We start from the raw sequence: 26,154 nt of genomic DNA on the forward strand, positions 1-26,154 counted from the left end.
CTGACTTATAAGTGTAAATTGTGCATAATCAATTCAGAAAAAAAAAGCAGAAATCTGTCACACCAGATTCACAGTCATTTTGACACCTTATTCTACATTTTTCTGCCAAGTTCCCACTTTCATTTGTGCTAAATCATATTAAAATTAGGCCTGACGATTCTATTCAGATGTCTGAAGAGATTCCTGTTTTTTTAGGTTGCTGTAGTGCCAAGTTATTTATTTATTTGAATGGATACGGAGTGCAATTCATGGACATGAGTTCACTATCATTACAGATAGATTTGGCATTTATTTATATTTAATTTTTTCCCCATATTTTATTACACCTAATTGGTGAGCTAGTCAATTGCTATCATTTTTTCTACATGCATTTCCCATGAATCCCACTTCTCATGTTTCTCCGAAGAACAAACAATTAAGGTATACCAGGGACCACGTGAGACTGAACCCCAACTCAAAGATTCATGCATGGATGCATCTTAGTAGCACTAATTATGTAAAATTGTCTCCTTGGAGTCCAAGTACAGGGTTTCCTTGATTGGAAATTCCAAGGATGGGTAGATTATCGTATGAGAAAATGTTGGACAGATTAAGCCTGTTGAATGTTAGAATGAGAGGTGATCTCATTAAAATATAGATGATCCTGAAGGGTCTTATTGGGTGGATGCTGAAAGGCTTGTGGAGGAGAATAATAATTTGAAACTGTGTTCAGTGCTAAGGGGTTGCACATTTAAGACAGGATGAGAAATATGATCTCTCAGAGGGTGGCATAGTGTCCCAGTGGTTAGCAGTGCCGCTTAACAGCAACAGGCACTCAGATTTGATTCCATCCTCCGGGTGACAGTCTTTGTGGAGTTTGCACAGTCTCCCACAGTGCAGGTTAGGTTAATTGGCCAAAGTGTCCAGAGATGTGCAGGTTAGGTGGATTCACCATGGGAAATGCAGAGTTACATAGGAGAGGGGGATGTGTCTGGGGTGGTGATGCTCTCCAGAGGGTCAGTGTGGACTTGATGAACCCACTGATGTGATTCTACACTATAGGGATTCTATGGTAAGAAAATGTTTGGAACTCTCCTCCCACATAGCAGTAGAAGCAGGGTCATTGAATATGTTTGGAGCAGAGGAAGGTAGATGCTTGACTAATAAAGGACTCAAAGTTTATCGGGGTAGGTCAGAATGTAGAGTTGTGGCCACAACCTGATCATCCATGACTTTATTGAATAGTTGAGAAAGTCTGAGGGCCAAATGACCTACTCCTACTTCTGAATCATGAGTTTATATGTACATTTTCTGATGTCCATATGAAAAAGGCTTTGCAAACCCACAAATCTAATGGACCAGTCACAGTAATTTAATTCATCAATCTTCTTCCAAGATGGCTACCATGCTATTTATTGGGAAACTTCCTAGCATGGAAAGAAGGATCAGCCTCCTTTTTACCCATTTTTTTCTGTGCAACCTCCACTTTGCTACTCACTGCATAGCACTTAAAACTTTGTGCCACTCTATTTCTTCATTACAGACTTGTTTTCCTACCTCCACATTTATCTGTTAACCACTGAGCTTAGCCAGGTATTTAGTTACAAAACCTTAAAGACTGAAATACACATTAAGAATATGAGAAGCCCTTATAAAGGCTACTTACCTGTTTAAAAAACATTCAAATCCCCTTAAATGTATCACTCACTTCTTGAAAGCATGTTTTTAACTAAACGATGAAAACATCTGTTGTGATCCTACTGATCATTAACAACAACTAGTTCCAATTGGAAAACCTGGAGCATTTCATAAAAGTTGGAAAGATTGGTGCTGAAATTTGTGCGATATGTAGGATTTGGCTTTGTAACAACATTACTATTAAAATTCAATTTTCTCCCAACTAAAATTCTACTTGGATTTCCCTTAACTTGGAAATTACAGACAACCAATGTTTTTGCAGAGGAGAAAGTACAGTTAGTGCTGTGCCTTCTCGAATCCTCAAATGTATATCCTTTTTGGCAACAAAGGAGTAGAATTAATAATAATCATCAAAATGCCTAAACAATGAATGCTCTTTCCCAACAACTGAAGTAGACATTATGGTGAAATATCTTGGCCTATTTTTGAGTCAGAATTCCAGGCTGGCTGGAAACTGAACTTTGATCTCATTAATATAGTATATGTCAAATGTTAATTTGTTTCCATCACTGGGAGTGATTTGTAAGTAAATTCTGGAGGGAATACAGTGAACATAAAACATAGAACATTACAGTGCAGTACAGGACCTTTGGCCCTCGATGTTAAGCCAACCTGTGGAACCAATCTGAAGTCCATCTAGCCTACACTATTCCATTATCATCCATATGTTTATTTAATGACCATTTAAATGCCCTTAAAGCTGGCGAGTCTACTACAGTTGCAGGTAGGGCGTTCCACACCCTTACTACTCTGAGTAATGAACCTACCTCTGACATCTGTCCTATATCTATCACCCCTCAAGTCCCCTTGTGCTAGCCACAACCATCTAAAGAAAAAGGCTCTCACTGTCCACCCCTACCTAATTCTCTGGTCATCCTGTATGTTTCTATTAAGTCACCTCTCAACCTTATCTCTAATTAAAACAGCCTCAAGTCCGTCAGCTTTTCCTCATAAGACCTTCCCTCCATATCAGGCAACATTCTGGTAAATCTCCTCTGCACCCTTTCCAATGCTTCCACATCCTTCCTATAATGCAACACTCCAAGTGTATGCAATACTCCAAGTGTGGCCACACCAGAGTTTTGTACAGCTGCCACATGACGTCATGGCTCCAAAATTGAATCCCTCTACCTATAAAAGCTAACACACAGTACACCTTCTTAACAACCCTATCAACCAGGGTGGCAACTTACAGGGATCTATTTACATGGATACAGAGATCTCTCTACTCATCCATGCTGCCAAGAATTATAGCATTAGCCCAGTACTCTGTATTCCTGTTATTCCTTCCAAAGTGAATCATCTCACGCTTTTCCACATTAAGCTCCATTTGCCACCTCACAGCTCTGCTTTGCAGCTTATCTATGTCCCTCTGTAACCTGCAACATCCTTTCACACTGCCCAGAACTCCACCTGACCTTTGTGTCATCTGCAAATTTATTAATCCCTCCTTCTATGCCCTCATCCAGGTCATCTATAAAAATGACAAACAACAGTAACCCCAAAACAGATCCTTGTGGTACACCACTAGCAACTGAACTCTAGGATAAACATTTCCCATCAACTACCACTCTCTGCCTTCTCACAACTAGCCAATCTCTGATCCAAAAGGCTAAATCACCCACAATCCTATGTTTCCATGTTTTCTGCAATAGCCTACCAGGAAAACCTTATCAAACTCTTTACTAAAATCCATATACGCCACATCGACAGCTTTACCCTCATCCACTTGTTTGGTCACCTTCTCAAAGAACTCAAAGTTTGTGAGGCACAACATACCCTTCACAAAACCGTGTTGAGTGTCTCTAATCAAATTATTCCTTCCTAGATGGTTATAAAATCTTATCTCTTATAAGCCTTTCTAACCTTTCATCAGAACTGAAGTTGGGCTCACTGGTCTATAATTACCAGAGCTGTCTCTACTCCTCTTCTTGTACAAGGGGACAACATTTGCTATCTTCCAGTCTTCTGACACTATTCCTGTAGACAATGATAGAACATAGAACAATACAATGCAGAACAGGCCCTTCGACCGTCGATGTTGTGCCGACCTGTGAACTATTGTCAGCTCCTCCCCCTACACTATCCCATCATCATCCAAATGCTTATCCAAGTTTTGTTTACAACTCCCTAATGTGGCTGAGTTAACTACATTGGCAGGTAGAGCATTCCACACCCTTACCACTTGAGTAAAGAACCTGCCTCTGACATCTGTCTTAAATCTATCACCCCTCAATTTGTTGTTATGCCCCCTTGTACAAGCTGACATCATCATCATCCTAATAAAAAGACTTTCACTGTCTAACCTATCTAATCCTCTAATCATCTTGTATGTCTCTATCAAATCCCCACTTAGCCATCTTCTTTCAAATGAGAACAGACCCAAGTCTCTCAGCCTTTCTTCATAAGACCTTCCTTCCATACCAGGCAACATGTTGGTAAATCTCCTCTGCACCTTTTCCAATGCTTAGAACATAGAAAAATACAGCGCAGTACAGGCCCTTCGGCCCTCGATGTTGCGCCGACCGAAGCCTACCTAACCTACACTAGCCCGATAACCTTCATATGCTTGTCCAACGCCCGCTTAAATGACTATAAAGAGGGAGAGTCCACCACTGCTACTGGCAGGGCATTCCATGAACTCACAACCCGCTGAGTAAAAAATCTACCCCTAACATCTGGTCCTATACCTACCACCCCTTAATTTAAAGCTGTGTCCCCTAGGAACAGCTGACTTCATTAGCGGAAAAAGGTTCTCACTGTCAACCCTATCAAAACCCCTAATCATCTTGTACACCTCTATCAAATCTCCCTAAACCTTATTTTTTCCAATGAGAAAAGCCCCAAGTGCCTCAGCCTTTCCTCATACGATTTTCCTACCATGCCAGGGAACATCCTGGTAAACCTCCTCTGCACTCGTTCCAATGCCTCCACATCCTTCCTATAATATAGAACATAGAACATAGAAGAATACAACGAGGTACAGGCCCTTCAGCCCTCGATGTTGCGCCGATCAAAGCCCACCTAACCTACACTAACCCACTATCCTCCATATACCTATCCAATGCCCGCTTAAATACCCATAAAGAGGGAGAGTCCACTACTGCTACTGGCAGGGCATTCCATGAACTTACGACTCGCTGAGTGAAGAACCTACCCCTAACATCAGTCCTATATCTACCCCCCCTTAATTTAAAGCTATGCCCCCTTGTAATAGCTGACTCCATACGTGGAAAAAGGTTCTCACTGTCAACCCGATCTAACCCCCTAATCATCTTGTACACCTCTATCAAATCACCCCTAAACCTTCTTTTCTCCAATGAAAACAACCCCAAGTGCCTCAGCCTTTCCTCATAGGATTTTCCTACCATACCAGGCAACATCCTGGTAAACTTCCTCTGCACCCGTTCCAGTGCCTCCACATCCTTCCTATAGTATGGCGACCAAAACTGCACACAATATTCCAGATGCGGCCGCACCAGAGTCTTATACAACTGCAGCATAACCTCAGGACTCCGGAACTCAATTCCTCTACCAATAAAAGCCAGTACGCCATATGCCTTCTTCACTGCACTATTTACCTGGGTGGCAACTTTCAGAGATCTGTGTACATGGACACCAAGATCCCTCTGCTCTTCCACACTACCAAGTAGTCTACCATTAGCCCAGTAATCCATCTTTTTATTACTCTTACCAAAGTGAATCACTTCACACTTAGCTACATTGAACTCCATTTGCCACCTTTCTGCCCAGCTCTGCAGCTTCTCTATATCCCGCTGTAACCTGCCATATCCTTCCTCACTGTCTACAACTCCTCCGACTTTCGTATCATCCGCAAACTTGCTCACCCAACCTTCTAACCCTTCCTCCAGGTCATTTATAAAAATGACAAACAGCAATGGTCCCAAAACAGATCCTTGCGGAACACCGCTAGTGACGGCACTCCAAGATGAACCTTTGCCATCAACTACTACCCTCTGTCTTCTTCCAGAGAGCCAATTCCTAATCCAAACCTCCAACTCACCCTCAATGCTATATCTCTGTATTTTCTGCAGTAGCCTACCATGGGGGACCTTATCAAACGCCTTACTAAAATCCATATATACCACATCTACCGCTTTCCCCTCATCTACCTCCTTAGTCACCTTCTCAAAGAATTCAATAAGGTTTGTGAGGCACGACCTGCCCTTCACAAAACCATGCTGACTATCCTTGATCACATCATTCTTATCCAGATGTGCATAAATCCTATCCCTTACAATTCTCTCTAAGACTTTGCCCACAACAGAAGTGAGACTCACTGGCCTATAGTTACTAGGATTATCCCTACTCCCCTTCTTGAACAAGGGAACCACGTTTGCTAGCCTCCAGTCCTCTGGCACTACTCCTGTCGACAAAGAGGACACAAAAATCAAGGCCAATGGCTCTGCAATCTCCTCCCTTGCTTCCCAGAGAATCCTAGGATAAATGCCATCAGGCCCAGGGGACTTATCTATTTTCACCCTTGCCAGAATTTCCAACACCTCTTCTCTACATATCTCAAAGCCATCCATTCTACTTATTCGTGCCTCAGTATTTATATCGACAACAATGTCCTGTTCCTGAGTGAATACTGACGAAAAGTATTCATTCAGCGCCTCCCCAATCTCTTCAGCCTCCACACGCAACTTCCCATTACTATCCTTGATTGGACCTATTCCTTCCCTAGTCATTCTTTTATTCCTAACATACCTATAGAAAGCCTTAGGGTTTTCCCTAATCCTACCAACTAAGGACCTTTCATGTCCCCTCCTTGCTGCTCTTAGCTCTCTCTTCAGGTCCTTCCGGGCTACCTTATAACTCTCAATTGCCCCTATTGAACCTTCACGCCTCATCTTTACAAAGGCCGCCCTCTTCCATTTAACCAGGGATTCCAACTCCTTATTAAACCACGGCTCCCTCACACGACCCTTTCCTCCCTGCCTGATAGGTACGCACTTATCAAGGACACTCAATAGTTGCTCCTTGAACAAGTTCCACATATCAATTACGCTCTTGCCTTGGAATCTACTTTTCCAATCCACACATCCTAAGTCATGCCTCAACGCATCATAATTTCCCTGCCCCCAGCTATAACTCTTGCCCTGTAGTACACACTTATCCCTCTCCATCACTAGAGTAAAAATCACTGAATTGTGGTCACTGTCCCCAAAGTGCTCACCTACCTCTAGTTCTAATACCTGGCCTGGTTCGTTACCCAGAACCAAATCCAGTATGGCCTCACCTCTTGTTGGCTTATCTACATATTGTGTCAGGAAACTCTCCTGCACACATTGCACAAACACTGACCCATCTAATGAACTTGAGCTATAGCTTTCCCAATCAATATCAGGAAAGTTAAAGTCTCCCATAACAATCACCCTATTACTATCACTCTTCTCCTGAATCATCTTCGCAATCCTTTCTTCAACGATTCTAGGACTATTAGGAGGCCTGTAAAAGACTCCTAACAGGGTGACCTCACCTCTCCTATTCCTAACCTCAACCCAAACTACCTCAGATGGCAAATCTTCGTCCATCTTCCTTTCCACCGCTGTAATACTATCTTTGACAAGCAAAGCCACACCCCCCCCTCTTTTGCCCCCACCTCTGACCCTTCTAAAACATTTAAACCCTGGAACCTGCAACAGCCAATCCTGTCCCTGATCTAGCCATGTCTCCGTAATAGCCACAACATCGAAGTCCCAGGTACCAACCCACGCTGCGAGTTCACCTACCTTATTTCGTATACTTCTGGCATTAAAGTACACACACTTCAAGCCACTCTTCTGTTTACAGGCACCCTCCTTTAAGATTGATGCCATATTCCTAACCTCCCTACACTCCAGGTCCTGCACCCTAAAGCTACAGTCTGGGTTCCCATGCCCCTGCAGAGTTAGTTTAAACCCCCCCCAAGAGCACTAGCAAACCTCCCCCCAAGGATACTGGTGCCCCTCAGGTTCAGGTGCAGACCATCCTATTTATAGAGGTCCCACCTTCCCCAGAAAGAACCCCAGTTATCCAAGTACCGAAATCCCTCCCTCCTGCACCATCCCTGTAGCCACGCATTTAACTCTTCTCTCTCCCTATTCCTCGACTCTCTATCACGTGGCACGGGTAACAAACCAGAGACAACAACTCTGTTCGTTCTAACTCTGAGACAATAGACAATAGACAATAGACAATAGATGCAGGAGTAGGCCATTCTGCCCTTCGAGCCTGCACCGCCATTCAATATGATCATGGCTGATTATTCCTAATTAGTATCCTGTTCCAGCCTTATCTCCATACCCCTTGACTCCACTATCTTTAAGAGCTCTACCCAATTCTTTCTTAAAAGAATCCAGAGACTGGACCTCCACTGCCCTCTGGGGCTTCCAACCTAGCTCCCTAAAAGCCTGTCTAACATCCTCAGCACTCCTCCTACCTATGTCATTGGTGCCAATATGGACCACGACTTCAGGCTGCTCCCCCTCCCCCTTAAGGACCCGGAAAACACGATCAGAGACATCACGTACCCTTGCACCTGGGAGGCAACATACCAAACGTGAGTCTCTCTCGTTCCCACAAAACCGCCTATCTGTGCCCCGAACTATCGAGTCCCCAATTATTATTGCTCTGCTCTTCTCCACCCTTCCCTTCTGAGTAGCGGGGACAGGCTCCGTGCCAGAGGCCTGAGCCCCGTTACTTACCCCTGGTAAGTCGTCTCCCCCACAAGTATCCAAAACGGTATACTTGTTCTTGAGGGGAACGACCACAGGGGGTCCCTGCACTGGCTGCTTCCTTCCAGTCCCCCTCACTGTCACCCATCTATCTGCCATCTTTGGAGTTACTACTTCCCTATAGCTCCGATCTATGACCCCCTCTGCCTCCCGAATGATCCGAAGTTCATCCAACTCCAGCTCCAGTTCCCTAACACGGTCTTGGAGGAGCTGGAGATGGGTGCACTTCCTGCAAGTGTAATCAGCACGGACGTCCATGGCATCCCTCACCTCATACATGTTGCAGGAGGAACATTGCACTGCCTTCACTGCCATCCCTCTAAATATGGCGACCAAAACTGCACACAATACTCCAGATATGGCCGCACCAGAGTCTTATACAACTGCAACATGACCTCAGGACTCCGGAACTCAATTCCTCTACCAATAAAGCCCAGTACACCATATGCCTTCTTCACAGCACTATTTACCTGGGTGGCAACTTTCAGAGATCTGTGTACATGGACACCAAGATCCCTCTGCTCATCCACACTACCAAGTAGTCTACCATTAGCCCAGTAATCCATCTTCTTGTTACTCCTACCAAAGTGAATGACTTCACGCTTAGCTACATTGAATTCCATTTGCCACCTTACTGCCCAGCTCTGCAACTTATCTATATCCCACTGTAACCTGCCACATCCTTCTTCGCTGTCCACAACTCCACCGACTTTCGTGTCATCCACAAACTTGCTCACCCAGCCTTCAAGCCCCTCCTCCAGGTCATTTATAAAAATGACAAACAGCAATGGTCCCAAAACAGATCCTTGTGGAACACCGCTAGTAACTACGCTCCAAGATGAACCTATACCATCAACTACTACCCTCTGTCTCCTTCCAGCCAGCCAATTCCTAATTCAAACCTCTAATGCACCCTCAATGCCATACCTCCGTAGTTTTTGCATTAGCCTGCCATGGGGTACCTTATCGAACGCCTTGCTAAAATCCATATACACCACATCTACTGCTTTACCCTCGTCCACTTCCTTGGTCACCTTCTCAAAGAATTCAATAAGGTTTGTGAGGCACGACCTGCCCTTCACAAAATCATGCTGACTATCCTTGATCACATTATTCCTATCCAGATGTTCATAAATCCTATCCCTTACAATTCTCTCTAAGACTTTGCCCACAACAGAAGTGAGACTCACTGGCCTATAGTTACTCTGTTCCCCTTCTTGAACAAGGGGACCACATTCGCTATCCTCCAGTCTTCTGGCACTGTTCCCGTAGACAACGACGACATAAAATCTACATCCTTCTACATCCTTCCGGAAATATGGTGACCAGAACTGTACACAATATTCCAAGTGTGGTTGCACTAGTGTTTTGTATAGTTGCAGCATGATATTGTGGTTCCAGAACTCAATCCCCCTACCAATGAAACCTAACACACCATATGCCTTCTTAACAGCACTATCAACCTGGGTGTCAACATAACGATCAAAGCCAAAAGCTCTACATCTCCTCCCTGGCTTTCAAGAGAATCCTAGGATAATCCCTTCTGACCTAGGGGATTTATCTATTTTCAGACTTTCCAGAATTGCTAACACCTCCTCCTTATGATCCTCAATCCATCTAGTCTAAAAGCGTGGATCTCAGTATTCTCCATGACAACATTGTCTTTTTCCTATGTGAATGCTGACAAAAGATAGTCATTTAGCACCTCTCCTATCTCCTCAGACTCCATGCGCAACTGCCCACTACTGTCCTTGACTAGTCCTAATCATCCTCAGTTGCTGCCTGATCTGTTGTGCTTTTCTAGCACCACTTTAATCTTGACTCTGATTTCTAGCATCTGCAGTCCTCACTTTCACCTAAACATTCCCTAGTCATTCTTTTATTCCTGACATAGCTACAGAAAGATTTAGGGTTTTCCTTGATCCTACCTGCCAAAGACTTCTCATGTCCTCTCCTGGCTCTTCTTAGCTCTCTTGTTACGTCCTTCCTGGCTAACTTGCAACTCTCATGCACCCTAACTGAGCCTTCATGTCTCATGTTTACATAAACCTCCTTCTTTGCTTGACAAGAGATTCAACTTCTTTAGTAAACCATGGTTTCCTCACTCGGCCGCTACCTCCCAGCCTGACAGGTGCATAATTATCAAGGACAAGCAGTAGCCGGTCCTTGAACAAGATCAAACTTTCAATTGTGCCCATTCACTGCAGTTTCCTTCCCCATCCTAGGCAACCCCTAAATCTTACCTAATTGCATTATAATTGCCTTTCGCCCAGTTATAACTCTTGTCCTGCAGTATATACCTATCCCTTTCCATCACTAAAGTAAACATTACCAAATTGTGGTTACTATCACCTACCTCCAAATCTAACACCTGGCCTGGTTCATTATCCAGCACCAAATCCAATCTGGCCTCGCCTCTTGTTGGCCTGTCTACATACAGTATCAGGAAACCCTCCTGCACACATTGGACAAAACCTGACCCATCTAAAGTACTCGAACTATAGCGTTTCCAGTCAATATTTGGAAAGTTAAAGTCCCCCATAACAACCACCATGTTACTTTCACTCTTATCTAGAATCATCTTTGCTATCCTTTCCTCTACATCTCTGGAAAATTTTGGAAGCATCTAAAAAATTCCCAACAGGGTGACCTCTCCTTTCCTGTTTCTAACCTCAGCCCTCATCAAACATCCTTTCTGCCACTGTAATACTGTCCGTGACTAACAATGCCACATCTCCCCCTCTTTTGCCACCTTCCCTATTCTTACTGAAACATCTAAATCCTGGATCCTACAACAACCAATCCTGTTCCTGCTCTATTCATGTCTCCAAAATGACTACAACATCGAAGCCCCGGGTACCAACCCATGCTACAAGTTCACCCAGCTTATTATGGATGCTCCTGGAGTTGAAGTAGACACACTTCAAGCCATCTACCTGCCTGCTGATGCACTCTTGCGATCTTGAAACCTTATTTATGCCCTCACTATTGTCAACCTCCTGTACACTGCTGCTATAATTCAGGTTCCTATCCCCCTACTGAATTAGTTGAAACCTTCCTGAAGAATATTAGCAACTTTCCCCCAGCATATTGGTACCCCTCTGGTTCAGGTGGAGACCATTGTATTTGGAGGTTCCACCTACCTCAGAATGAGGCCTAATTATCCAGTTATCTGAATCCCTCCCTCCTGCACCATCCCTGTAGCCATGTGTTGAACTGCTCTCTCTCCCTATTCCTCACCTCACTAGTACATGGCATGGGTAACAAACCAGAGATAACAACTCTGTTTGTTCTAGATCTGAGCTTCCACCCCAGCTCCTTGAATTTCAGCCTTACATCCCCATCCCTTTTCCTACCTATGTCGTTCATGCCTATGTGGACCATGACTTGGGGCTGCTCCCTCTCCCCCTTAAGGATCCTGACTATGAATTGGAGGCAGCACTCTTGCTCCATGTGTTTTCATTGAAAGTGTTGGGGTTGCCCATGGCTGAATCAGCATAAAATGGCTGAAAATGGTTCTCTGTTCATATAAAATGACTGGGGAAGACTTTTAGCGAAACAGCAGCGTGTGCTATTTCAAGTCAAAGTATGAGCAAAAGTAATTAATACCTTCATAGAGGGTTTATATCCAAGAAAACCAAATAAAGATAACACACAAAGAATCTTGTGATGTAGATGCTTGTATAGAGAACCATAATGAAGCTACCTATGGTAACATATTGTGTAATGTTGTAAAAGCATAGCTGTGTATTGAATTCTACAGCAGAATAATATAACAATGTGAAACCATCTACCAAATATGGAAATGGAGTTTTAAACATGCAGCCAATTTGGAATTTAACTGTATTTCTATTAAAGTTCAGTCTAAGGTGGATTGAAGATACCCTTTCTTATCATCAAGGATATGCTGTTTGGAATGTGATTGGAAAAGATTTATTGTGATGACCCAAGGATAATTGATAAAGGATCCTGATAAACATCATAAGAACATGAGTTAGCCCAGAGCTGCCCATGAGCTGATCACACAGTCACATGATTAATCTGATTGATTGCACGCACATCCAATCAACAATACAATTGGCGTGTCATAGCCAAGGCAGGCTAGAAGTAAATGTATAAAAAGTGTAAGCTTCAGTGGAGAAATCCCTGGAATGCCCAGGTGTGTTACTCCCACTTGTTGTAAAACCATTAACTCTTTGGTGCTAGAAATGGATCTGGGTGTTGAGTGATTCATTTAGTCATTTTGCCCCAACAGGAATGTTTATTTTGAAATATGAATTGAAAAAAAAAACAAGCTTTTTGTTGGCAGCTGTTCAAATATTCAGAGCCGATCAAGTCTGCTTAAATCACAGAATCAATTTTTATTTTAAAATTCACTTTTTCAGCAGCCATTAAGCTTAACTTAAAGTGTAAAAGAATTAAAATCTGTTTGAAGGGGCTGCCTTCACCAATATGGCAATACTTCGGTTCAGTGAGCTGGAAGGCTTTCCTCACCTGCATAACAGTGCCGTGATTCTGTCTGTGGTGGATAAAGGATATTTTTGGAGTGGAGGTAAATTTGGAATGGTATTTGTAGTGGAGCTGCAGGTCATTTTGGGGGAGTTGGTGAAGATCATAGCTGGTCAGAGATCATAGTCTATGTTGGCACCAATAACGTAGAAAAGCAGAGGGATGAAAGTAGAATTTACAGAGCTAGGCAAGAAACTGAAAATCTCTAAGGCAATAGTCTCATGTTAGCTCCAGTATTATGCACTTGTGTGTATAGAAATTGGAAGAATGAGTGAATGAACACGCACCAGAAAAAATGGTGCAGGAGGGAAAGGTCTTTAGATTTGCGAGATAATTGGGACAAGATGTGGGGCAGGTGGGACCTGTGTAGGGAGGATGGGTTACACCTCAGCTGGTCTAACGTTGCTGTCCTCCTGTCGAGATTTGTTAGTGCAGTTAGGGTGGATATGAACCCCCAATAAGGAGTTTGAGAACCTGAGAGGGGATTCTGATCAAATTAAAACAAGACAGATGATGAAAAGTAGAAAAGCTGTAATTGAAAGTGGAAAGTAGCAGAAACAAATCCTACAATCACCCAGGATAAATTATAGTGTTAAAAGGGTTGAATTAAAAACTCTGTCTGAATGCACACAGTGTTCACATCAGGATAGGTGAATTGATGGGCAGCACGGTGGCACAGTGGTTAGCACTGCTGCCTCGCAGCGCCGGAGACCCGGGTTCAATTCCCGCCTCAGGCGACTGACTGTGTGGAGTTTGCACGTTCTCTGCGTGGGTTTCCTCCGGGTGCTCCGGTTTCCTCCCACAGTCCAAAGATGTGCAGGTCAGGTGAATTGGCCATGCTAAATTGCCCGTAGTGTTAGGTAAGGGGTAGATGTAGATGTAGGGGTATGGGTGGGTTACGCTTCGGCGGGGTGGTGTGGACTTGTTGGGCCGAAGGGCCTGTTTCCACACTGTAAGTAATCTAATCAGTTGAAGTAAAAGATTATGATTTAATTGCCATGACAGAGAAGTGGCTTCAGGTGACTGACTGGAAACTGAATATTGAAGAATATTCAATATTTAGGACAGACAGGTATAAAGAAAATAAACAATGTGGCAATGTACTGCTTATAATAAAGTGATGGGAACAATGTGCCTGTGAAAGAGGATCTCTGATCAAAATAGCAGGATCTAGAATCTGTTTTAACACAGCATCCTGCTCACATGCTCACTTGTCTGTTCTCAGCATGCTGCATTGCTCCAGTGAATCACAGTACAAACTGGAGGAACAATATCTTCAGACTAGACACTTTACAATCTTCTGGAATTAATGTTGAGTTCAACACCTTCAAATTGTGAACCCACTCCCATTCCTTACCTTTCCTTTGGCTTTACTTGTTACATTCTCTGTCACCATGTCCTGTCCTCCCTTGAACCACTGCAATGGGACAATCTGTTCTTCTCTGTTTGACAGTTAGACACACCATTGTTCTGCCACTCTCAAATTCTGATTACTTCATCTGCTGTATCTGCAGACTCTCTGTTCCCATCCCTCAACTATTACATAAATGCTGTCCCCTCCCCAATTCTGATGAAGATCCCAAAGAAAGAAAGAAAGATTAACCGGGGGTGGGGTGGGGTGGGGATGTGGTTTGGCCAGGTAGTTTTTGGCAACCATGGCTGACAAATGAAGTCAGGAAATTTATCACAGAAAAAGAGAGGGTCTATGAAGTGACCAAGAGCACTGGGAAATCAGAAAATTGGCAAAACTACAAAAGCAAACAGAGAATAACAAAGAGAGAAATTAGGAAGGAGAGGATCAAATATGAAGGTAAACTAGCCAGTAATATTAGAAATGATAGTAAAAGGTTCTTTCAATACAAAAGAAACAAACAAGAGGCAAAAGTAGAGATTGGGCTGCTCCAAATTGATGCAGGAAGGCTAGTGATGGGAGATAAGGAAATAGCTGAAGAACTTAATAAATACCTTGTGTCAGTCTTCATAATGGAAGACATGAGTAATATCCCAACAATTAAAGAGAGTCAAGGGGCAGAATTGAGTAAGGTGGCCATTACAAAGGAGAAAGTACTTGATAAGCTAAAGGCTGCTGAGTAAGGTGTTCGAGGGGAGCTACTGGCATGGATTGAGGATTGGTGGTTCTTTTTCAGAATGGCAGATGGTGACACATGGTGTCCCGCAGGGATCAGTGTTGGGGCCGCAGCTGCTCACTTTACATATAAATGATCTGGATGAAGAGACTGGGGCATTCTAGTGAAGTTCGCCAATGATACACAGTTAGGTGGACAGGCAGGTAATTCTGAGGAGGTGGGGAGGCTACAGAAAGATTTAGACAGTTTAGGATGATGGTCCAAGAAATGGTAGATGAAATTCAATGTGAGCAACTGTGAGGTCTTGCACTTTGGAAAAAAGAACACGGGCATGGACTATTTTATTGGCGATGAGAAAATTCATCAAGCCAAAGTACAAAGGGATCTGGGAGTGTTGGAGAGGATTCTCTAAAGGTTGACTTGCAGGTTGAGTCCATGGTTAAAAAAAGCAAATGTAATGTTGTCATTTATTTCAAGAGGGTTGGAATGTAAAAGCAGTGATGTGCTACTGAGACTTTATAAAGCTCTGGTTAGGCCTCATTTAGAATACTGTATCCAGTTTTGGGCCTCACACCTCAGGAAGGACATATTGGCACCAGAGCGTGTCCAGCGGAGATTCACACGGATGATCCCTGGAATGTAGGCCTAACACACGCTGAATGGCTGAGGATCCTAGGATTGTATTTGTTAGAGTTTAGAAGGTTAAGGGGAGATCTAATAGAAACTTACAAGATAATGCATGGCTTAGAAAGGGTGGATGCTGGGAAATTGTTTCCATCAGGCTCCAACTGTTGCCAAAATCCAGCGCTTCTTGAATAGTTTAAGAATAAAAAGGATAAAAGATATAACTGAAGGAGAATCCTAAGCCCTGAGCTGATTCACCAACGACACCTGCGCTGCCATCCCCCTCCACCGCCTCGTCTACGCTGGACCCACCAGTGTAGGAGTCACTGCTCTTTAAGTGACATCTCTTTTCCTCTGGGCCCATCTCACCAATGCTGCTGATGATGCTGAGTCTTGTGGTGAACCCACACTCGCCCAGCAACCAGGAGTCCCCACAGCCTCAATGACACCAGGAGTCCTCACCCTGTGCCTACTGCAAGCAGAATTCCCCACAGCCTCAATGACACTAGGAAACCCCGCCCTGGGCCCACTGCAACCAGGAGTCTGTGGCTCCATTGCCAGATCAGGCCAGTGCTGCCATCTTGCCAAGAGTCCCACTCTGGCTGGCTTCCTCTAAGATGTTGCCTTGCCAGCACAGCCATCTTGAAAAATCCACTGCTGTCTCCAATCACTGGAGGAGCTTTGCTGCTGCTACCACTGCCAGCTCCAAAGATTGGGAGAACATTCCCACTGCCGTTGCTGCCACCATCCCCAGTCATCATGAGGAGTCATATCTGCTGCTGACTCCGACTGCCAGAAGGAGCCACTATTCCATGCATTGCCAATTCTAGCTGCACTGCCAGTCTCACTGACTAACCCACCACTAAAAGCTCCAAAGAAAAAGAAAAAAAATTATGAAGAATGAATGTTCAAAATACGAACGTTTCTTTAAAGATAAAACTGTCCAGGAGGAAAATCAAACAGCAATGGCTAGAAAGGGTTAGAACATAGAACATAGAACATAGAACATGGAAAAATACAGCGCAGTACAGGCCCTTCGGCCCTCGATGTTGCGCCGACCGAAGCCTTCCTAACCTACACTAGCCCAATGACCTCCATATGCTTATCCAATGCCCTCTTGAATGACCATAAAGAGGGAGAGTCCACCACTGATATTGGCAGGGCATTCCATGAACTCACAACCCGCTGAGTAAAGAATCTAACCCTAACATCTGTCCTATACCAACCTGCCCTTAATTTAAAGCTGTGTCCCCTAGTAACAGCTGACTTCATTAGCGGAAAAAGGTTCTCACTGTCAACCCTATCTAAACCCCTAATCATCTTGTACACCTCTATCAAATCTCCCCTAAACCTCCAAGATGAACCTTTACCATCAACTACTACCCTCTGTCTCCTTCCAGCCAGCCAATTCCTAATCCAAACCTCTAATGCACCCTCAATGCCATACCTCCGTAATTTTTGCAGTAGCCTACCATGGGGTACCTTATCGAACGCCTTGCTAAAATCCATATACACCACATCTACTGCTTTACCCTCATCCACTTCCTTGGTCACCTTCTCATAGAACTCAATAAGGTTTGTGAGGCACGACCTGCCCTTCACAAAACCATGTTGACTATCCTTGATCACATTATTCCTATCCAGATGTTCATAAATCCTATCCCTTACAATTCTCTCTAAGACTTTGCCCACAACAGAAGTGAGACTCACTGGCCTATAGTTACTAGGGCTGTCCCTACTCCCCTTCTTGAACAAGGGGACCACATTCGCTATCCTCCAGTCTTCTGGCACTATTCCTGTAGACAACGACGACATAAAAATCAAGGCCAATGGCTCCGCTATTTCCTCCCTAGCTTCCCAGAGGATCCTAGGATAAATGCCATCAGGCCCAGGGGACTTATCTATTTTCACCCTTTCCAGTATTCCTCGGACCTCTTCCCTACATACCTCAAAGCCATCCATTTTAATCACTTGTGACTCAATATTCACATCAGCAACAATGTCCTGTTCCTGAGTGAATACTGACGAAAAGTATTGATTTAGTGTCTCTCCAGTCTCCTCTGCCTCCACGCACAACTTCCCACTGCTATCCTTGACTGGACCTATTCCTACCCTAATCATTCTTTTATTCCTGACATACCTATAGAAAGCCTTAGGGTTTTCCGTAATCCTACCAACCAAGGACTTTTCATGTTCCCCTCCTTGCTGCTCTTAGCTCTCTCTTTAGATCCTTCCTGGCTACCTTATAACTCTCAATTGCCCCAACTGAACCTTCACGCCTCATCTTTACATAGGCCGCCCTCTTCCCTTTTACAAGGGATTCCAATTCCTTATTAAACCATGGCTCCCTCACACGACCCTTTCCTCCCTGCCTGACTGGTACATACTTATCAAGGACACCCAATAGCTACTCCTTGAACAAGCTCCACATATCATTTGTGTCCTTCCCTTGAAGCCTATTTTTCCAATCCACGCATCCTAAGTCATGCCTCACCGCATCATAATTTCCCTGCCCCCAGCTATAACTCTTGCCTTGAGTGCACACTTGTCCCTCTCCATCACTAGAGTAAAAGTCACCGAGTTGTGGTCACTGTCCCCGAAGTGCTCACCTACCTCCAAGTCTAACACCTGGCCTGGTTCATTACTTAGAAACAAATCCAGTATGGCCTCACCTCTTGTTGGCCTGTCTACATATTGTGTCAGGAAACCCTCCTGCACACATTGGACAAACACCGACCCATCTAACGAACTCAAGCTATAGCTTTCCCAGTCAATATCTGGGAAGTTAACGTCCCCCATAACAACCACCCTGCTACTTTCACTCTTCTCCTGAATCATCCTTGCAATACTTTCCTCTACGTCTCTCAGACTATTAGGAGGCCTGTAGAAAACTCCTAACAGGGTGACCTCACCTTTCCTATTTCTAACCTTAGCCCAAACTACCTCAGATGGCAAGTCTTCCTCCATCGTCCTTTCCACCGCTGTAATACTATCCTTGACAAGCAATGCCACACCTCCCCCTCTTATAGCCCCACCTCTGACCCTACTAAAACATTTAAACTCTGGAACCTGCAATAGCCATTCCTGTCCCTGTTCTACCCACGTCTCTGTAATGGCCACAACATCAAAGTCCCAGGTACCAACCCACGCTGCAAGTTCACCTACCTTATTTCTTATACTTCTGGCATTGAAGTATACACACTTCAAGCCACCTTCCTGTTTACCGGCACCCTCCTTCGAGATCGATGCCTTGTTCCTAACCTCCCTACACTCAAGGTCCTGTACCCTAAAGCTACAGTCCAGGTTCCCATGCCCCTGCAGAGTTAGTTTAAACCCTCCCAAAGAGCACTAGCAAACCTCCCCCCAAGGATGCTGGTGCCCCTCAGATTCAGGTGTAGACCATCCTGTTTATAGAAGTCCCACCTTCCCCAGAAAGAACCCTAGTTGTCCAGAAACCGGAATCCCTCCCTCCTGCACCATCCCTGTAGCCATGCATTTAACTGTTCTCTCTCCTTATTCCTTGACTCTTTATCACGTGGCATGGGTAACAGATCAGAGACAACAACTCAGTTCGTTCTAGCTCTGAGCTTCCAACCTAGCTCCCTGAAAGCCTGCCTAACATCCTCAGCCCTCTTCCTACCTATGTCGTTGGTGCCAACATGGACCACGACCTGGGGCTGCTCCCCCTCCCCGTTAAGGACCCAGAAAACACGATCAGAGACATCACGTACCTTTGCACCTGGGAGGCAACATACCAAACGTGAGTGTCTGTCGCCCCCGCAAAACTGCCTATCTGTGTCCCGAACTATCGAGTCCCCAATAACTATCGCTCCACCTTTCTCTGCCCTTCCCTTCGGAGCAACAGGGACAGGCTCCGTGCCAGAGGCCTGAACCTCGTTGCTTACCCCTGGTAAGTCATCCCCCCCACAAGTATCCAAAATGGTATACTTGTTATTGAGGGGAACGACCGCAGGGGGTCCCTGCACTGGCTGCTTCCTCCCACTCCCCCTCACTGTCACCCATCTCTCTATAACTTTCGGAGTAACTACTTCCCTAAAGCTCTGATCTATGACCACCTCTGCCTCCCGAATGATCCGTAGTTCATCCAACTCCAGCTCCAGTTCCCTAACACGGTCTTGGAGGAGCTTGAGATGAGTGCACTTCCCGCAAGTGTAATCAGCAGGGACGCTAATGACTTCCCTCACCTCAAACATCTTGCAAGAGGAACATTGCACTGCCTTCGCTGACATCCCTCTAAAAGGTAAACCTTAAGAAGAAAACTGGATCTAAAGAGACAAACAAGCAAAATGCAGCACTTACCTGCTTACCACGATGGGTCTTATTATTAGGTTAGAGGAGGAGGGCGGGTGGGAGGCTCTACCCCTGTAGTGTCTCGGGTACCTCGCCTGCGCACTTTTATAGAGAAAAAAAAACCTTCCCAGGTAAGCTAGCGCAACACCAGCTTCCGGGTCCACTCGGCGCTTAAAAAAAACTTTAAATTCTAACCGTTAAAAAAACAATAACGACTATACCGCGACTTAAAATAAACACCATCAGACAGCTGTTACCTGCTCTACCAAGAGAGTGAGGCTGAAGGCTTGGAGCTGCGTGCTTTTATAGAGAAAAAAAAACCTTCCCAGGTAAGCTAGCGCGACACCAGCTTCCGGGTCCGCTAGGCGCTTAAAAAAAACTTTAAATTTTAACCGTTAAAAAAAAATAACTGGACTATACCGCGACTTAAAATAAACACCATCAGACAGCCGTTACCTGCTCCGCCGAAAGAGTGAGCAAAATTAGTTAGAATTCAGTTAAGAAGTAGGTAGAAATTGAATAAGAAAAACATAATCCCCAAAATGGATTATGGATGTAAGTTTGCTCGCTGAGCTGGAAGGTTCATTTTCAGGAGTTTCATCACTGTACTAGGTAACCTAAACACATAAATAGAAGGTGGGTCACTAACACCAGTGCTTCACTGGAGCCTCACTGATGATGTTACCTAGTATGGTGCTAAAGGTTTGTGTAAAAGGAACATATATTTAGGTCTATTACAGGAAGAGACAGGAAAATTACTGTATCAAATCAGGAAATGCAGAGAAACTATATGTGTAGTGTCTGTCTTCACAGAGGAAGAAACAAGTCTTCCTAAAATAATTGAATTTCAAGGGTCTATTGAGAGTGTGGAACTGACAAATATTAGCAGCAGTTAAAAATGGAGTATAGGTAAAAATAATGCAACCAAAAGCTGATAATTTTCAAGACCAGTTTACCTTCATGCCAAAATGTTGAAAGTGATGATAACACGTATACTGATCAATTGTGATCATCTTCCAAAATTTGATTAATTTTGTTAGAGTGCCTGCTAATTGGATATTGGTAAATGTCCATCCACTTTTTAAGAAAGGAGGGTGAAAGTAAATAGAACTACAGGCCTGTTACACTGAATTTAATAGTAGGGAAAATATCAATATCTGTTATAAAGGATCTCATTATATAATATATATATAATATATATTTAGGATATAATTTTCTGATAGGCAGAGTCAACATGGATTTGTGAAGGGGGAATTATGGTTGCTTGATTAATCTTTTTAAGGGTGTTACTAGCATAGTCCATAAGGAGGAACCAATGGTTTTTCAGAAGATAAAATCCCACTCAAGAGCCTTGGTACAAAAATTCAAACACATGGGAGTGATGGCAATATATTAGCATGGATTGAGAACTAGTTAACATGTAGTAAGCAGGAATAAAAATCCATAAGACCTCAGCACACATGAGTTGAGATTGTTACTGACTCGGACTTCACATGAATGTGGTACAGTTTTGTAAAAAGTATCATATATGTCAGATTGTGGGAAAACTGCAACCTGGAATGAAAGTCACCATTAATTCCTATATCAGATTATGAGGAACCAGGTACTTGGGTGTCAGTAAACTGTGTGGGCCCTTTTCTGTAAATAAGCACTGGTCTCCAGTGCATCATTACTGTTATGTATATATTTAATATTTTTCAGGAAGTTCTAATTAGGCAGGGTGTAACACAATTACCATTTTCAGCATGCACTGTGATTGTTGAAGGTAAGTCTTCTAAGTCCAAGGACATCTCTGTAGAAGTTCCTTAGAGTAGTGTTCTACCACCAATCATCAATGACATTCCATCCATCGTTAGGCTAGAAGTAGTGATGCTTGTTAATGATTGCACAATGTTCAGCACCATTCACAACTTTTCAGATACTGAAGTCTGTGTCCATGTGCAGAAAGAGGTGGACAATGACCTGGATTGGTCTGACAAGTGACAAGTAAAACTAGTGTGACAGAAGTGCGAGGTGGTGATCATCTTCAAGAAGAGAGATTCTAACTAATATCACTTGACATTCAACAGCATTATCATCCACATCTAGGGGTTATAATTGAGCAGAATCTGAATTGGATTAACCATATAAATATAGTAGCTATAAGAAGAAGTTGGAGCTAGGAATACTTTGGCAAAAAGAATATAGGAATGGACTACTTTCTAAATGGTGAGAAACTTAATAAAGCCAAAGCACAAAGGGATCTGGGAGTGCTAGTCGAGGATTCTCTAAAGGTAAACATGCAGGTTGAGTCTGTGATTAAGAAAGCGAATGCAATGTTGTCTCTTATCTCAAGAGGGTTGGAATATAAAAGCAGAGATGTACTACTAAGACTTTATAAAGCTCTGGTTAGGCCCCATTTGGAGTACTGTGTCCAGTTTTGGTCCCCACACCTCAGGAAGGACATACTGGCACTGGAACGTGTCCAGCGGAGATTCACACGGATGATCCCTGGAATGACAGGTCTAGCATATGAGGAACGGCTGAGGATACTGGGATTGTATTCGTTGGAGTTTAGAAGATTAAGGGGAGATCTAATAGAGACGTACAAAATAATACATGGCTTTGAAAAGGTGGATGCTAGAAAATTGTTTCTGTTAGGCGAGGAGACTAGGACCCGTGGACACAGCCTTAGAATTAGAGGGGGTCATTTCAGAACGGAAATGCGGAGACATTTCTTCAGCCAGAGAGTGGTGGGCCTGTGGAATTCATTGCCACGGAGTGCAGTGGAAGCCGGGACGCTAAATGTCTTCAAGGCCGAGATTGATAGGTTCTTGTTGTCTAGAGGAATTAAGGGCTACGGGGAGAATGCTGGCAAGTGGAGCTGAAATGCGCATCAGCCATGATTGAATGGCGGAGTGGACTCGATGGGCCGAATGGCCTTACTTCCACTCCTATGTCTTATGGTCTTATGGTCTAACTCACATCCTGTCTCCCAACTGCCTGTAAAACATCTACCTGACACAAGTCAGTAACGTGATGGAATACTCACTGTGTTGTATGAAACAACTTAACAAAGAGAAAGTGAGGACTTCAGATGCTGGAGAGTCAGAGTTGATAAAGCATGACAGGTCAGGTAGCATCCGAGGAGTGAGAGAGTCAATGTTTGGGGCAGGACCCTTCTTTAGGATTGGGGAGGGGGATGGGGGCTGAGAGATAAATGGACAGGAGGTGGGGCTAGGGGAAAGATAGGTGTGATGATGATAAGTGGGCAAGGTAAATGAATAGGAAGGGTTTGGAGGGATATGGGCCAGGTGCTGGCAACTGGGACTAGGTTAGGTTGAATATCTGGTCAGCATGACGAGTTGGATCGAAGGGTCTGTTTCCATGCTGTACATCTCTATAATTCTATGACTCTAAGTAAAGAGGATAAGTGGGAAGGAAGCTGGACAGGTATGTCAGGTCAAAAAGGCAGATCTGAGTCGGAGGGTTGGACCCGGGATGGGGTGGGGTCGAGAGATATGGAAACTGGTGAATTCAATGGTCATACCTCGTGGTTGTAGGTTCCCAAGGCAGCAGATGAGGTGTTCCTCCTCCAATTTGTGGGTTGACTTGTTTAGGCAATGGACGAGGCCCAGAATGGACATGTCATTGGGGGAGTGGGAGGGAGAATTGAAATGGATGACCACAGGAAAAAGAGGGTGATTGTTGCGTACATGAACATTGAATTCACCAGTTTCCATATCTCCCCTCCCCCAAACCCATTCCACGTGCAACCCTCTGACTCAGAACTGCCCTCTTGACCTGACCTGCCAGACCATCTTCCTTCCCACGTATTTGCTCTTCACTTCTCACTGACCTATCACCATCACCTCTTGCCTTTGCCACCTATTGCCATCCCGTCTACCTTTCCCCAGTCCCAACTCCCCTCCCCCGATTTATTTCTCAGCTCCCTTCCCTGTCCCCAGTGCTGAAGAAGGGTCCTGTCCGAAAGGGCAGCTCAACAAGGCAAAGCAGCCTGCTTGATTGATGCCTCATTCCTCAATCTTCAACATTCACCCTTTCACCACTTATTCTGTTCTGCTCTGCAGTGATGGCAGTTTACTTTCGACAGGGTATTTGTATCACATGAGCCAATACTTATGCTAACTCCCATAACATAAGACTTAGTTAATGCAGTACTAAACGAAAAAATGGACTTTTATTGTAATTTCTGGTATGTACATACATTACAGTCACAGGCACTAGCCCATGTGTCTGCATTAATATAAGCAATTCAATTACAAATTACAGCATGTTTTCCTTGGTGTATAATGCTGCACGTGACCTCAGTGAGATGGAGACAGACTTTTAAACAATCAGGCCACATGCCACGATCTGTTGCTGGCATCATGAGCATGCCTCTTAAAGGTATATTGCAGATTAGATATGAGACATAACACAATACCATTGATACATGGTGGCAGCAATGTGTGCCATCCTCAAGATGCTTTGTAGCAATGCCTCAAGGTTCTAAAGCCATACCTTCCAAACCTGTGGTCTTCAACACGTTGAAGAACAGAAGCAGCAAACGCAGGAGAATACTACCATATAGAACATAGAACATAGAACATAGAACATAGAACATAGAACAATACAGCACAGAACAGGCCCTTCGGCCCACGATGTTGTGCCGAACTTCTAACCTAGATTAAGCACCCATCCATGTACCTATCCAAATGCCGCTTAAAGGTCGCCAATGATTCTGACTCTACCACTCCCACGGGCAGCGCATTCCATGCCCCCACCACTCTCTGGGTAAAGAACCCACCCCTGACATCTCCCCTATACCTTCCACCCTTCACCTTAAATTTATGTCCCCTTGTAACACTCTGTTGTACCCGGGGAAAAAGTTTCTGACTGTCTACTCTATCTATTCCTCTGATCATCTTATAAACCTCTATCAAGTCACCCCTCATCCTTCGCCGTTCCAACGAGAAAAGGCTGAGAACTCTCAACCTATCCTCGTACGACCTACTCTCCATTCCAGGCAACATCCTGGTAAATCTTCTCTGCACCCTCTCCAAAGCTTCCACATCTTTCCTAAAGTGAGGCGACCAGAACTGCACACAGTACTCCAACTGTGGCCTAACCAAAGTCCTGTACAGCTGCAACATCACTTCACGACTCTTGAATTCAATCCCTCTGCTAATGAACGATAATACTCCATAGGCCTTCTTACAAACTCTATCCACCTGAGTGGCAACCTTCAAAGTTCTATATACATAGACCCCAAGATCCCTCTGTTCCTCCACCTGACTAAGAACCCTACCATTAACCCTGTATTCCGCATTCTTATTTGTTCTTCCAAAATGGACAACCTCACACTTGGCAGGGTTGAACTCCATCTGCCACTCCTCAGCCCAGCTCTGCATCATATCTAAGTCCCTCTGCAGCCGACAACAGCCCTCCTCACTGTTCACAACTCCACCTATCTTCGTATCATCTGCAAATTTACTGACCCACCCTTCGACTCCCTCATCTAAGTCATTAATAAAAATTACAAACAGCAGAGGACCCAGAACTGATCCCTGCGGAACTCCACTTGTAACTGGGCTCCAGGCTGAATATTTACCATCTACCACCACTCTCTGCCTTTGACCGGTTAGCCAGTTTTCTATCCAATTGGCCAAATTTCCCTCTATCCCATGCCTCCTGACTTTCCGCATAAGCCTACCATGGGGGACCTTATCAAATGCCTTACTAAAATCCATGTACACTACATCCACTGCTCTACCCTCATCCACATGCTTGGTCACCTCCTCGAAGAATTCAATAAGACTTGTAAGGCAAGACCTACCCTTCACAAATCCGTGCTGGCTGTCCCTAATCAAGCAGTGTCTTTCCAGATACTCGTAAATCCTATCCCTCAGTACCCTTCCCATTACTTTGCCTACCACAGAAGTAAGACTAACTGGCCTGTAATTCCTGGGGTTATCCCTATTCCCTTTTTTGAACAGGGGCACAACATTCGCTACTCTCCAGTCCCCTGGTACCACCCCTGTTGCCAGTGAAGATGAGAAGATCATTGCCAACGGTACTGCAATTTCCTCTCTTGCTTCCCACATAATCCTAGGATATATCCCATCAGGCCCGGGGGACTTGTCTATCCTCAAGTTGTTCAAAATGTCCAACACATCTTCCTTCCTAACAGGTATCTCTTCTAGCTTATCAGTCCGTTTCACACT

Source organism: Chiloscyllium punctatum, chromosome 4 (assembly GCF_047496795.1).
Source record: "Chiloscyllium punctatum isolate Juve2018m chromosome 4, sChiPun1.3, whole genome shotgun sequence".
NCBI lineage: Eukaryota > Metazoa > Chordata > Chondrichthyes > Orectolobiformes > Hemiscylliidae > Chiloscyllium > Chiloscyllium punctatum.